Genomic DNA, 15,635 nt, shown 5'->3' with positions numbered 1-15,635 from the left:
AATTGCAGGCTTCCTTGATGACTATGCATATGTGGTGGCTGGACTGCTGGACCTCTTCGAGGCCACACAGGCAGTGGAATGGCTTAAATGGGCAGAAGAACTCCAGCAGAAGCAGGACCAACTGTTCTGGGATGACCAAGGCAGCGGTTACTTTTGCAGTGACCCAAGTGACCCCACTGTGCTTCTAAGACTCAAGCAGGGTAAATCTCCTCTTCAAGTTGCCCTTAGTATTTGGGTTATTCTGTGTCAAATCAGGCAGAATGGTTGCAGAACCGTCTCAGATTTTGCTCAAAGCTTGTCGACATAATGTTGGTTGGGTCCTGTGGGTTATCCATTGGCCCTGGGCCCCCGTTGTGCACCCCCCTCATATGCTCATGCACATGCCTTGTCCTGGAAGCACACAGCACGCTTACTCTCTTTTAATTGCACTACATATTAGGTGACATTCATAAAACACAAACAAAACTACAAAACAGGCTAGGGTAAGGGTGGGGTGCAGGTAGATACCTCATCAGGTGTCTATCTGCATGCCTCACTTATTTTAATGCACACATTACAGAGGAGGCATACATCTTACACAGGGTAAGTGTGGTGTGCATGGGGAAATCCTGACAGATATTCACCATGCATGCCCACTTCTTTTAATGCTACACACTAGATAGAGCTCTCAACCTAGCCATTCACATACATATTTATGTCAAGAGTGGCGTCACTCACTCACTCACTCACTCTACTCTACTCTACTCTACTCTACCTCTCTACTCTACTCTACCTCTCTACTCTACCTCTCTACTCTACTCTACCTCTCTACTCTACTCTACTCTACCTCTCTACTCTACCTCACTCACTCTACTCTACTCTACCTCTCTACTCTACTCTACCTCACTCACTCTACTCTACTCTACCTCTCTACTCTACTCTACCTCTCTACTCTACCTCTCTCACTCACTCACTCACTCACTCTATACTCTACCTCTCTACTCTACCTCTCTCACTCACTCACTCACTCTACTCTACTCTACCTCTCTACTCTACCTCTCTACTCTACCTCTTTACTCTACCTCTCTACTCTACTCTACCTCTCTCACTCACTCACTCTACTCTACTCTACTCTACCTTTCTACTCTACTCTACCTCTCTACTCTACCTCTCTACTCTACTCTACCTCTCTACTCTACCTCTCTCACTCACTCACTCACTCTACTCTACCTCTCTACTCTACTCTACCTCTCTACTCTACCTCTCTCACTCACTCACTCACTCAAATTCAAATATGCTTTATTGGCACGACAAACCATATGATGCATTGCGAAAGCGTTCACAGGAATAATAATAATTAAAGAAAATACAAATACAAAATGATATAAACATGTACAAACATTACAAACATTGTTACACTTCCGTCACACACACACACACACACACACACACACACACACACACACACACACACACACACACACACACAGCACGTCACAACCATACAAGACCATTGTCTGTACACGTGCATAGGAAAACCAAGACAGGACAAAACAAAAACAAACAGGAGACATGGTGTAACAGACTGGGGCTGGGGAGCAGTGTTATGTTGAAGGGTGGAGGTAGTGGGGTGGTTATCTTAAGTAATGCCTTCTCTCAGGTTATGGAGTGAGGACACATAACTGGCTGCCAGTATGCATGTGCTGGTGTCCTCACCCAAAACCACAGCAAGTCTTTTCTGTTCCTCCAGTTTTGTAAAGTTGGGAATGATGTTGTTCAAAATGGTGAAATATTTGTCTCTTTGGGACCGATATTTGTCACAGTGTAGCAGAAAGTGCACCTCTGACTCTACCTCCCCTGTCATACAGTGACCACATGTCCTTTGCTCTTTGGGCAGCCATGACTTCTTGTGCCTGCCTTTCTCTATGGCTAGACTGTGGTCACTCAGCCTGTACTTGGTGAGGATCTGTCTCTGCTTCGTATCTCTGACAGTGTGGAGATACTCTGCCAATTGATAGTCTTTTCGTATGCCAATGTAACATTCTAGTTTGTGTTGTAATTTTGTTTCTTTCTTCCAGTGTTCCAAATAAGAATTGTTGTTGTTCTTGTTAATTTGGTTGATTCTGATTGGTTGTTGGGAAGCAGTGCTGGTCTGGACAATTTGTGGGTTAGGGGTTATTGGGTTAGTTAAATCCGAGACCAACTGACATAGGGGACTGGGCTTAGGGCTGAGCTCTTGGGATTTAAGTGCTTACAGCACGCTTACTCTCTTTTAATTGCACTACATATTAGGTGACATTCATAAAACACAAACAAAACTACAAAACAGGCTAGGGTAAGGGTGGAGTGCAGGTAGATACCTCATCAGGTGTCTATCTGCATGCCTCACTTATTTTAATGCACACATTACAGAGGAGGCATACATCTTACACAGGGTAAGTGTGGTGTGCATGGGGAAATCCTGACAGATATTCACCATGCATGCCCACTTCTTTTAATGCTACACACTAGATAGAGCTCTCAACCTAGCCATTCACATACATATTTAGTGAATGCACTAAAAGAAAAAGCACAACGAGCATTTTATGCAATAAAAAGAAATTTTCATCAAATAGATATACCAATTAAAATCTGGTCCAAAATATTTGACACAGTCATTTTGCCAATTGCACTTTATGGAAGTGAAATATGGGGTCCACTCAGTAAGCACGACTACTCAAGATGGGACAAACACCCAATCGAAGCCCTGCATGCTGAATTCTGTAGAAATTTGTTACATATCCAAAGAAAAGTACCCACAAATGCTAGCAGGGCAGAATTAGGCCGATTTCCACTATTGATTAATATCCAAAAACGATCACTAAAATTCTGGATTCATCTAAAATTAAGCCCTCAAAATTCACTACATTTTAAAGCACTTAAATCCCAAGAGCTCATCCCTAAGCCCAGTCCCCTATGTCAGTTGGTCTCAGATTTAACTAACCCAATAAGCCCTAACCCACAAATTGTCCAGACCAGTACTGCTTCCCAACCACCAATCAGAATCAACCAAATTAACAAGAACAACAAGAATTCTTATTTGGAACACTGGAAGAAAGAAACAAAATTATAACACAAACTAGAATGTTACATTGGCATACGAAAAGACTATCAATTGGCAGAGTATCTCCACACTGTCAGAGATACGAAGCAGACAGATCCTCAACAAGTACAGGCTGAGTGACCACAGTCTAGCCATAGAGAAAGGCAGGCACAAGAAGTCATGGCTGTCCAAAGAGCAAAGGACATGTGGTCACTGTATGACAGGGGAGGTAGAGTCAGAGGTGCACTTTCTGCTACACTGTGACAAATATCGGTCCCAAAGAGACAAATATTTCACCATTTTGAACAACATCATTCCCAACTTCACAAAACTGGAGGAACAGAAAAAACTTGCTGTAGTTTTGGGTGTGGACACCAGCACATGCATACTGGCAGCCAGTTATGTGTCCTCACTCCATAACCTGAGAGAAGGCATTACTTAAGATAATCACCCCACTACCTCCACCCTTCAACATAACACTGCTCCCCAGCCCCAGTCTATTACACCATGTCTCCTGTTTGTTTTGTTTTGTCCTGTCTTGGTTTTCCTATGGACGTGTACAGACAATGGTCTTGTATGGTTGTGACGTGCTGTGTGTGTGTGTGTGTGTGTGTGTGTGTGTGTGTGACGGAAGTGTAACAATGTTTGTAATGTTTGTACATGTTTATATCATTTTGTATTTGTATTTTCTTTAATTATTATTATTACTGTGAACGCTTTGGCAATGCATCATATGGTGTGTCGTGCCAATAAAGCATATTTGAATTTATGTAGGTCAAGAGTGGCGTCACTGACTCACTCACTCTACTCTACTCTACTCTACTCTACTCTACCTCTCTACTCTACTCTACATCTCTACTCTACTCTACTCTACTCTACCTCTCTACTCTACTCTACCTCTCTACTCTACCTCACTCACTCTCTCACTCTACTCTACTCTACCTCTCTACTCTACTACCTCTCTACTCTACTCTACCTCTCTACTCTACCTCTCTCACTCACTCACTCACTCACTCTACTCTACCTCTCTACTCTACTCTACCTCTCTCACTCACTCACTCTACTCTACTCTACTCTACTCTACCTCTCTACTCTACCACCCTACTCTACTCTACCTCTCTACTCTACCTCTCTACTCTACCTCTCTACTCTACTCTAACTTTTCTAATTTCACTCTCTCTGCCTCTCTCATTTTCATTCTGCCGGGGCCCCATTGGATGGCTTGGGAGACTCGGTCCTGGTGGGTCGCTGTGTGGGTTTGGCATTGGTTGGGTCCTGTGGGTTATCCATTGGCCCTGGGCCCCCGTTGTGCACCCCCCTCATATGCTCATGCACATGCCTTGTCCTGGAAGCACACAGCACGCTTAATCTCTTTTAATTGCACTACATATTAGGTGACATTCATAAAACACAAACAAAACTACAAAACAGGCTAGGGTAAGGGTGGGGTGCAGGTAGATACCTCATCAGGTGTCTATCTGCATGCCTCACTTATTTTAATGCACACATTACAGAGGAGGCATACATCTTACACAGGGTAAGTGTGGTGTGCATGGGGAAATCCTGACAGATAGTCACCATGCATGCCCACTTCTTTTAATGCTACACACTAGATAGAGCTCTCAACCTAGCCATTCACATACATATTTAGGTCAAGAGTGGCGTCAATCACTCACTCACTCTACTCTACTCTACTCTACTCTACCTCTCTACTCTACTCTACCTCTCTACTCTACCTCACTCACTCTACTCTACCTCTCTACTCTACTCTACCTCTCTACTCTACCTCTCTCACTCACTCACTCACTCTACTCTACTCTACCTCTGTTCTCTACCTCTCTACTCTACCTCTCTCACTCACTCACTCACTCACTCACTCACTCACTCACTCTACTCTACTCTACCTCTCTACCAGGGTAGGAATTTCACGGCGGCCACGACGGCCCGACGGCCATGGCCGTCGTAGCCCCTTGCGTTGGCCGTGAAGCCCCTTTGAAAATCATAGGTTTACAGGCCACGGTGGCCTTGGTGCCCCCTTCTTTCAATATTCTGCTTCGTGTCCTAGCCTACTAATTGCGATTTTTATTTAGCCTGTGGCCTATCAAAATAATCTTAGCATTCACAGCGCAAATTAATTTAGTCTTTTACGCAGTGGAGAAAGTGACAGCGCAAGAAAGTGCGTCCAAATTCACCCATTCTTCTCAGTTGAACTACTCGCGAAGTAGCCTATTCATCACACAGACATCACAAGTATCACATGAAAGAGCTTTTCTCAGCTTTTAAACGATGTTAGCCGATAATTGCTATGTTGAACGGTTCGCGAGAAAAGTAAATAATATAATTCAATTTAATCATACATTCTACTGAAGGTTTTGCGTCCATGATCTCCCTACCCATTAATCTCGGTGGAATACTTCACGAACCCTTCTTTTAACACATGACAAACCACATATCAGAATAAACAGCAGACCTTACCGAACACAAAGGTGTAAAGCAGTCCCCTGTACAGTTAGCCGTTCCAGAGTAATCCAGTTTTGAATTTGCAGTAGGCTAAATTTCGACATGCCTCCATTGGATGTCTCCAAATTTGGGCTTTAAGTTTTACAATGTGTTTAAATTGTTCCACATGATCTCATAACGGGCCAAATACAAAATAAATGTTACAAATATTGCCTAGATATTGGTAAATCAGAGGACAGCTGACTAAGAGTTTGTGAAAGTAGCCTTAATGATCACAAAATGCTAAGCATGCATCTAGGCTATTTGAGTTTCTTAAAGCTGAGCTGTGCTACATTTAAATTGTTCAATACATGATTTCATAGCAGGCCAAATATAAAATAAAGTTTATATATAGCCTAGATATCTGTTTTTATTAGATGATCAGATGATTTACAGTTCTATGTAATATGTCATGTTTCATGTTTTTGTAATGTTTCATACAGTGATGCAAGTCTACTGCAGTGAGTAGGCTAAATACAACTTTGATCATTTTTATAGCCTACTATTGTATAGTTAACTTTGGCCTTGGTGCCCTGACATGTGGCCTTTGTGCCCCCCACCAAATATGCCCAACTGAAGGCCAAGTGGCCTTGCCCCCAGAATGGTGAAATTCCAAGCCTGCTCTCTACTCTACTATACTCTACCACTCTACTCTACTCTACTCTACTCTACTCTACTCTACTCTACTCTACTCTACTCTACCTCTCTACTCTAACTTTTCTAATTTCACTCTCTCTGCCTCTCTCATTGTCATTCTGCCGGGGCCCCATTGGATGGCTTGGGAGACTCGGTCCTGGTGGGTCGCTGTGTGGGTTTGGCATTGGTTGGGTCCTGTGGGTTATCCATTGGCCCTGGGCCCCCGTTGTGCACCCCCCTCATATGCTCATGCACATGCCTTGTCCTGGAAGCACACAGCACGCTTACTCTCTTTTAATTGCACTACATATTAGGTGACATTCATAAAACACAAACAAAACTACAAAACAGGCTAGGGTAAGGGTGGGGTGCAGGTAGATACCTCATCAGGTGTCTATCTGCATGCCTCACTTATTTTAATGCACACATTACAGAGGAGGCATACATCTTACACAGGGTAAGTGTGGTGTGCATGGGGAAATCCTGACAGATATTCACCATGCATGCCCACTTCTTTTAATGCTACACACTAGATAGAGCTCTCAACCTAGCCATTCACATACATATTTAGGTCAAGAGTGGCGTCACTCACTCACTCACTCACTCTAGTCTACTCTACTCTACTCTACTCTACTCTACTCTACTCTACCTCTCTACTCTACTCTACCTCTCTACTCTACTCTACCTCTCTACTCTACTCTACCTCTCTACTCTACCTCACTCACTCTACTCTACTCTACCTCACTCACTCTACTCTACTCTACCTCTCTACTCTACTCTACCTCTCTACTCTACCTCTCTCACTCACTCACTCACTCACTCTACTCTACTCTACCTCTCTACTCTACCTCTCTCACTCACTCACTCACTCTACTCTACTCTACCTCTCTACTCTACCTCTCTACTCTACCTCTTTACTCTACCTCTCTACTCTACTCTACCTCTCTCACTCACTCACTCTACTCTACTCTACTCTACCTTTCTACTCTACTCTACCTCTCTACTCTACCTCTCTACTCTACTCTACCTCTCTACTCTACTCTACCTCTCTACTCTACCTCTCTCACTCACTCACTCACTCTACTCTACCTCTCTACTCTACTCTACCTCTCTACTCTACCTCTCTCACTCACTCACTCACTCAAATTCAAATATGCTTTATTGGCACGACAAACCATATGATGCATTGCCAAAGCGTTCACAGGAATAATAATAATTAAAGAAAATACAAATACAAAATGATATAAACATGTACAAACATTACAAACATTGTTACACTTCCGTCACACACACACACACACACACAGCACGTCACAACCATACAAGACCATTGTCTGTACACGTGCATAGGAAAACCAAGACAGGACAAAACAAAAACAAACAGGAGACATGGTGTAACAGACTGGGGCTGGGGAGCAGTGTTATGTTGAAGGGTGGAGGTAGTGGGGTGGTTATCTTAAGTAATGCCTTCTCTCAGGTTATGGAGTGAGGACACATAACTGGCTGCCAGTATGCATGTGCTGGTGTCCTCACCCAAAACTACAGCAAGTCTTTTCTGTTCCTCCAGTTTTGTAAAGTTGGGAATGATGTTGTTCAAAATGGTGAAATATTTGTCTCTTTGGGACCGATATTTGTCACAGTGTAGCAGAAAGTGCACCTCTGACTCTACCTCCCCTGTCATACGGTGACCACATGTCCTTTGCTCTTTGGGCAGCCATGACTTCTTGTGCCTGCCTTTCTCTATGGCTAGACTGTGGTCACTCAGCCTGTACTTGGTGAGGATCTGTCTCTGCTTCGTATCTCTGACAGTGTGGAGATACTCTGCCAATTGATAGTCTTTTCGTATGCCAATGTAACATTCTAGTTTGTGTTGTAATTTTGTTTCTTTCTTCCAGTGTTCCAAATAAGAATTCTTGTTGTTCTTGTTAATTTGGTTGATTCTGATTGGTTGTTGGGAAGCAGTGCTGGTCTGGACAATTTGTGGGTTAGGGGTTATTGGGTTAGTTAAATCCGAGACCAACTGACATAGGGGACTGGGCTTAGGGCTGAGCTCTTGGGATTTAAGTGCTTACAGCACGCTTACTCTCTTTTAATTGCACTACATATTAGGTGACATTCATAAAACACAAACAAAACTACAAAACAGGCTAGGGTAAGGGTGGAGTGCAGGTAGATACCTCATCAGGTGTCTATCTGCATGCCTCACTTATTTTAATGCACACATTACAGAGGAGGCATACATCTTACACAGGGTAAGTGTGGTGTGCATGGGGAAATCCTGACAGATATTCACCATGCATGCCCACTTCTTTTAATGCTACACACTAGATAGAGCTCTCAACCTAGCCATTCACATACATATTTAGTGAATGCACTAAAAGAAAAAGGACGACGAGCATTTTATGCAATAAAAAGAAATTTTCATCAAATAGATATACCAATTAAAATCTGGTCCAAAATATTTGACACAGTCATTTTGCCAATTGCACTTTATGGAAGTGAAATATGGGGTCCACTCAGTAAGCACGACTACTCAAGATGGGACAAACACCCAATCGAAGCCCTGCATGCTGAATTCTGTAGAAATTTGTTACATATCCAAAGAAAAGTACCCACAAATGCTAGCAGGGCAGAATTAGGCCGATTTCCACTATTGATTAATATCCAAAAACGATCACTAAAATTCTGGATTCATCTAAAATTAAGCCCTCAAAATTCACTACATTTTAAAGCACTTAAATCCCAAGAGCTCATCCCTAAGCCCAGTCCCCTATGTCAGTTGGTCTCAGATTTAACTAACCCAATAACCCCTAACCCACAAATTGTCCAGACCAGTACTGCTTCCCAACCACCAATCAGAATCAACCAAATTAACAAGAACAACAAGAATTCTTATTTGGAACACTGGAAGAAAGAAACAAAATTATAACACAAACTAGAATGTTACATTGGCATACGAAAAGACTATCAATTGGCAGAGTATCTCCACACTGTCAGAGATACGAAGCAGACAGATCCTCAACAAGTACAGGCTGAGTGACCACAGTCTAGCCATAGAGAAAGGCAGGCACAAGAAGTCATGGCTGTCCAAAGAGCAAAGGACATGTGGTCACTGTATGACAGGGGAGGTAGAGTCAGAGGTGCACTTTCTGCTACACTGTGACAAATATCGGTCCCAAAGAGACAAATATTTCACCATTTTGAACAACATCATTCCCAACTTCACAAAACTGGAGGAACAGAAAAAACTTGCTGTAGTTTTGGGTGTGGACACCAGCACATGCATACTGGCAGCCAGTTATGTGTCCTCACTCCATAACCTGAGAGAAGGCATTACTTAAGATAATCACCCCACTACCTCCACCCTTCAACATAACACTGCTCCCCAGCCCCAGTCTATTACACCATGTCTCCTGTTTGTTTTGTTTTGTCCTGTCTTGGTTTTCCTATGGACGTGTACAGACAATGGTCTTGTATGGTTGTGACGTGCTGTGTGTGTGTGTGTGTGTGTGTGTGTGTGTGTGTGACGGAAGTGTAACAATGTTTGTAATGTTTGTACATGTTTATATCATTTTGTATTTGTATTTTCTTTAATTATTATTATTACTGTGAACGCTTTGGCAATGCATCATATGGTGTGTCGTGCCAATAAAGCATATTTGAATTTATGTAGGTCAAGAGTGGCGTCACTGACTCACTCACTCTACTCTACTCTACTCTACTCTACTCTACCTCTCTACTCTACTCTACATCTCTACTCTACTCTACTCTACTCTACCTCTCTACTCTACTCTACCTCTCTACTCTACCTCACTCACTCTCTCACTCTACTCTACTCTACCTCTCTACTCTACTACCTCTCTACTCTACTCTACCTCTCTACTCTACCTCTCTCACTCACTCACTCACTCACTCTACTCTACCTCTCTACTCTACTCTACCTCTCTCACTCACTCACTCTACTCTACTCTACTCTACTCTACCTCTCTACTCTACCACCCTACTCTACTCTACCTCTCTACTCTACCTCTCTACTCTACCTCTCTACTCTACTCTAACTTTTCTAATTTCACTCTCTCTGCCTCTCTCATTTTCATTCTGCCGGGGCCCCATTGGATGGCTTGGGAGACTCGGTCCTGGTGGGTCGCTGTGTGGGTTTGGCATTGGTTGGGTCCTGTGGGTTATCCATTGGCCCTGGGCCCCCGTTGTGCACCCCCCTCATATGCTCATGCACATGCCTTGTCCTGGAAGCACACAGCACGCTTAATCTCTTTTAATTGCACTACATATTAGGTGACATTCATAAAACACAAACAAAACTACAAAACAGGCTAGGGTAAGGGTGGGGTGCAGGTAGATACCTCATCAGGTGTCTATCTGCATGCCTCACTTATTTTAATGCACACATTACAGAGGAGGCATACATCTTACACAGGGTAAGTGTGGTGTGCATGGGGAAATCCTGACAGATAGTCACCATGCATGCCCACTTCTTTTAATGCTACACACTAGATAGAGCTCTCAACCTAGCCATTCACATACATATTTAGGTCAAGAGTGGCGTCAATCACTCACTCACTCTACTCTACTCTACTCTACTCTACCTCTCTACTCTACTCTACCTCTCTACTCTACCTCACTCACTCTACTCTACCTCTCTACTCTACTCTACCTCTCTACTCTACCTCACTCACTCACTCACTCTACTCTACTCTACCTCTGTACTCTACCTCTCTACTCTACCTCTCTCACTCACTCACTCACTCACTCACTCACTCTACTCTACTCTACCTCTCTACCAGGGTAGGAATTTCACGGCGGCCACGACGGCCCGACGGCCATGGCCGTCGTAGCCCCTTGCGTTGGCCGTGAAGCCCCTTTGAAAATCATAGGTTTACAGGCCACGGTGGCCTTGGTGCCCCCTTCTTTCAATATTCTGCTTCGTGTCCTAGCCTACTAATTGCGATTTTTATTTAGCCTGTGGCCTATCAAAATAATCTTAGCATTCACAGCGCAAATTAATTTAGTCTTTTACGCAGTGGAGAAAGTGACAGCGCAAGAAAGTGCGTCCAAATTCACCCATTCTTCTCAGTTGAACTACTCGCGAAGTAGCCTATTCATCACACAGACATCACAAGTATCACATGAAAGAGCTTTTCTCAGCTTTTAAACGATGTTAGCCGATAATTGCTATGTTGAACGGTTCGCGAGAAAAGTAAATAATATAATTCAATTTAATCATACATTCTACTGAAGGTTTTGCGTCCATGATCTCCCTACCCATTAATCTCGGTGGAATACTTCACGAACCCTTCTTTTAACACATGACAAACCACATATCAGAATAAACAGCAGACCTTACCGAACACAAAGGTGTAAAGCAGTCCCCTGTACAGTTAGCCGTTCCAGAGTAATCCAGTTTTGAATTTGCAGTAGGCTAAATTTCGACATGCCTCCATTGGATGTCTCCAAATTTGGGCTTTAAGTTTTACAATGTGTTTAAATTGTTCCACATGATCTCATAACGGGCCAAATACAAAATAAATGTTACAAATATTGCCTAGATATTGGTAAATCAGAGGACAGCTGACTAAGAGTTTGTGAAAGTAGCCTTAATGATCACAAAATGCTAAGCATGCATCTAGGCTATTTGAGTTTCTTAAAGCTGAGCTGTGCTACATTTAAATTGTTCAATACATGATTTCATAGCAGGCCAAATATAAAATAAAGTTTATATATAGCCTAGATATCTGTTTTTATTAGATGATCAGATGATTTACAGTTCTATGTAATATGTCATGTTTCATGTTTTTGTAATGTTTCATACAGTGATGCAAGTCTACTGCAGTGAGTAGGCTAAATACAACTTTGATCATTTTTATAGCCTACTATTGTATAGTTAACTTTGGCCTTGGTGCCCTGACATGTGGCCTTTGTGCCCCCCACCAAATATGCCCAACTGAAGGCCAAGTGGCCTTGCCCCCAGAATGGTGAAATTCCAAGCCTGCTCTCTACTCTACTATACTCTACCACTCTACTCTACTCTACTCTACTCTACTCTACTCTACTCTACTCTACTCTACTCTACTATACTCTACTCTACTCTACTCTACCTCTCTACTCTACCTCTCTACTCTAACTTTTCTAATTTCACTCTCTCTGCCTCTCTCATTGTCATTCTGCCGGGGCCCCATTGGATGGCTTGGGAGACTCGGTCCTGGTGGGTCGCTGTGTGGGTTTGGCATTGGTTGGGTCCTGTGGGTTATCCATTGGCCCTGGGCCCCCATTGTGCACCCCCCTCATATGCTCATGCACATGCCTTGTCCTGGAAGCACACAGCACGCTTACTCTCTTTTAATTGCACTACATATTAGGTGACATTCATAAAACACAAACAAAACTACAAAACAGGCTAGGGTAAGGGTGGGGTGCAGGTAGATACCTCATCAGGTGTCTATCTGCATGCCTCACTTATTTTAATGCACACATTACAGAGGAGGCATACATCTTACACAGGGTAAGTGTGGTGTGCATGGGGAAATCCTGACAGATATTCACCATGCATGCCCACTTCTTTTAATGCTACACACTAGATAGAGCTCTCAACCTAGCCATTCACATACATATTTATGTCAAGAGTGGCGTCACTCACTCACTCACTCTACTCTACTCTACTCTACTCTACCTCTCTACTCTACTCTACCTCTCTACTCTACCTCTCTACTCTACTCTACTCTACCTCTCTACTCTACTCTACTCTACCTCTCTACTCTACCTCACTCACTCTACTCTACTCTACCTCTCTACTCTACTCTACCTCACTCACTCTACTCTACTCTACCTCTCTACTCTACTCTACCTCTCTACTCTACCTCTCTCACTCACTCACTCACTCACTCTATACTCTACCTCTCTACTCTACCTCTCTCACTCACTCACTCACTCTACTCTACTCTACCTCTCTACTCTACCTCTCTACTCTACCTCTTTACTCTACCTCTCTACTCTACTCTACCTCTCTCACTCACTCACTCTACTCTACTCTACTCTACCTTTCTACTCTACTCTACCTCTCTACTCTACCTCTCTACTCTACTCTACCTCTCTACTCTACTCTACCTCTCTACTCTACCTCTCTCACTCACTCACTCACTCTACTCTACCTCTCTACTCTACTCTACCTCTCTACTCTACCTCTCTCACTCACTCACTCACTCAAATTCAAATATGCTTTATTGGCACGACAAACCATATGATGTATTGCCAAAGCGTTCACAGGAATAATAATAATTAAAGAAAATACAAATACAAAATGATATAAACATGTACAAACATTACAAACATTGTTACACTTCCGTCACACACACACACACACACACACACACACACACACACACACACACACACACAGCACGTCACAACCATACAAGACCATTGTCTGTACATGTGCATAGGAAAACCAAGACAGGACAAAACAAAAACAAACAGGAGACATGGTGTAACAGACTGGGGCTGGGGAGCAGTGTTATGTTGAAGGGTGGAGGTAGTGGGGTGGTTATCTTAAGTAATGCCTTCTCTCAGGTTATGGAGTGAGGACACATAACTGGCTGCCAGTATGCATGTGCTGGTGTCCTCACCCAAAACCACAGCAAGTCTTTTCTGTTCCTCCAGTTTTGTAAAGTTGGGAATGATGTTGTTCAAAATGGTGAAATATTTGTCTCTTTGGGACCGATATTTGTCACAGTGTAGCAGAAAGTGCACCTCTGACTCTACCTCCCCTGTCATACAGTGACCACATGTCCTTTGCTCTTTGGGCAGCCATGACTTCTTGTGCCTGCCTTTCTCTATGGCTAGACTGTGGTCACTCAGCCTGTACTTGGTGAGGATCTGTCTCTGCTTCGTATCTCTGACAGTGTGGAGATACTCTGCCAATTGATAGTCTTTTCGTATGCCAATGTAACATTCTAGTTTGTGTTGTAATTTTGTTTCTTTCTTCCAGTGTTCCAAATAAGAATTCTTGTTGTTCTTGTTAATTTGGTTGATTCTGATTGGTTGTTGGGAAGCAGTGCTGGTCTGGACAATTTGTGGGTTAGGGGTTATTGGGTTAGTTAAATCCGAGACCAACTGACATAGGGGACTGGGCTTAGGGCTGAGCTCTTGGGATTTAAGTGCTTACAGCACGCTTACTCTCTTTTAATTGCACTACATATTAGGTGACATTCATAAAACACAAACAAAACTACAAAACAGGCTAGGGTAAGGGTGGAGTGCAGGTAGATACCTCATCAGGTGTCTATCTGCATGCCTCACTTATTTTAATGCACACATTACAGAGGAGGCATACATCTTACACAGGGTAAGTGTGGTGTGCATGGGGAAATCCTGACAGATATTCACCATGCATGCCCACTTCTTTTAATGCTACACACTAGATAGAGCTCTCAACCTAGCCATTCACATACATATTTAGTGAATGCACTAAAAGAAAAAGCACGACGAGCATTTTATGCAATAAAAAGAAATTTTCATCAAATAGATATACCAATTAAAATCTGGTCCAAAATATTTGACACAGTCATTTTGCCAATTGCACTTTATGGAAGTGAAATATGGGGTCCACTCAGTAAGCACGACTACTCAAGATGGGACAAACACCCAATCGAAGCCCTGCATGCTGAATTCTGTAGAAATTTGTTACATATCCAAAGAAAAGTACCCACAAATGCTAGCAGGGCAGAATTAGGCCGATTTCCACTATTGATTAATATCCAAAAACGATCACTAAAATTCTGGATTCATCTAAAATTAAGCCCTCAAAATTCACTACATTTTAAAGCACTTAAATCCCAAGAGCTCATCCCTAAGCCCAGTCCCCTATGTCAGTTGGTCTCAGATTTAACTAACCCAATAACCCCTAACCCACAAATTGTCCAGACCAGTACTGCTTCCCAACCACCAATCAGAATCAACCAAATTAACAAGAACAACAAGAATTCTTATTTGGAACACTGGAAGAAAGAAACAAAATTATAACACAAACTAGAATGTTACATTGGCATACGAAAAGACTATCAATTGGCAGAGTATCTCCACACTGTCAGAGATACGAAGCAGACAGATCCTCACCAAGTACAGGCTGAGTGACCACAGTCTAGCCATAGAGAAAGGCAGGCACAAGAAGTCATGGCTGTCCAAAGAGCAAAGGACATGTGGTCACTGTATGACAGGGGAGGTAGAGTCAGAGGTGCACTTTCTGCTACACTGTGACAAATATCGGTCCCAAAGAGACAAATATTTCACCATTTTGAACAACATCATTCCCAACTTCACAAAACTGGAGGAACAGAAAAAACTTGCTGTAGTTTTGGGTGTGGACACCAGCACATGCATACTGGCAGCCAGTTATGTGTCCTCACTCCATAACCTGAGAGAAGGCATT

The sequence above is a fragment of the Alosa pseudoharengus genome, unplaced genomic scaffold, assembly GCF_046254945.1.
Source record: "Alosa pseudoharengus isolate Yale_2024_CS ecotype anadromous, Long Island Sound unplaced genomic scaffold, YU_APseudo_1.1 YU_APseudo_1.1_scf_61, whole genome shotgun sequence".
Classification (NCBI taxonomy): Eukaryota; Metazoa; Chordata; class Actinopteri; order Clupeiformes; family Clupeidae; genus Alosa; species Alosa pseudoharengus.
This window is presented reverse-complemented; position numbering follows the sequence as displayed.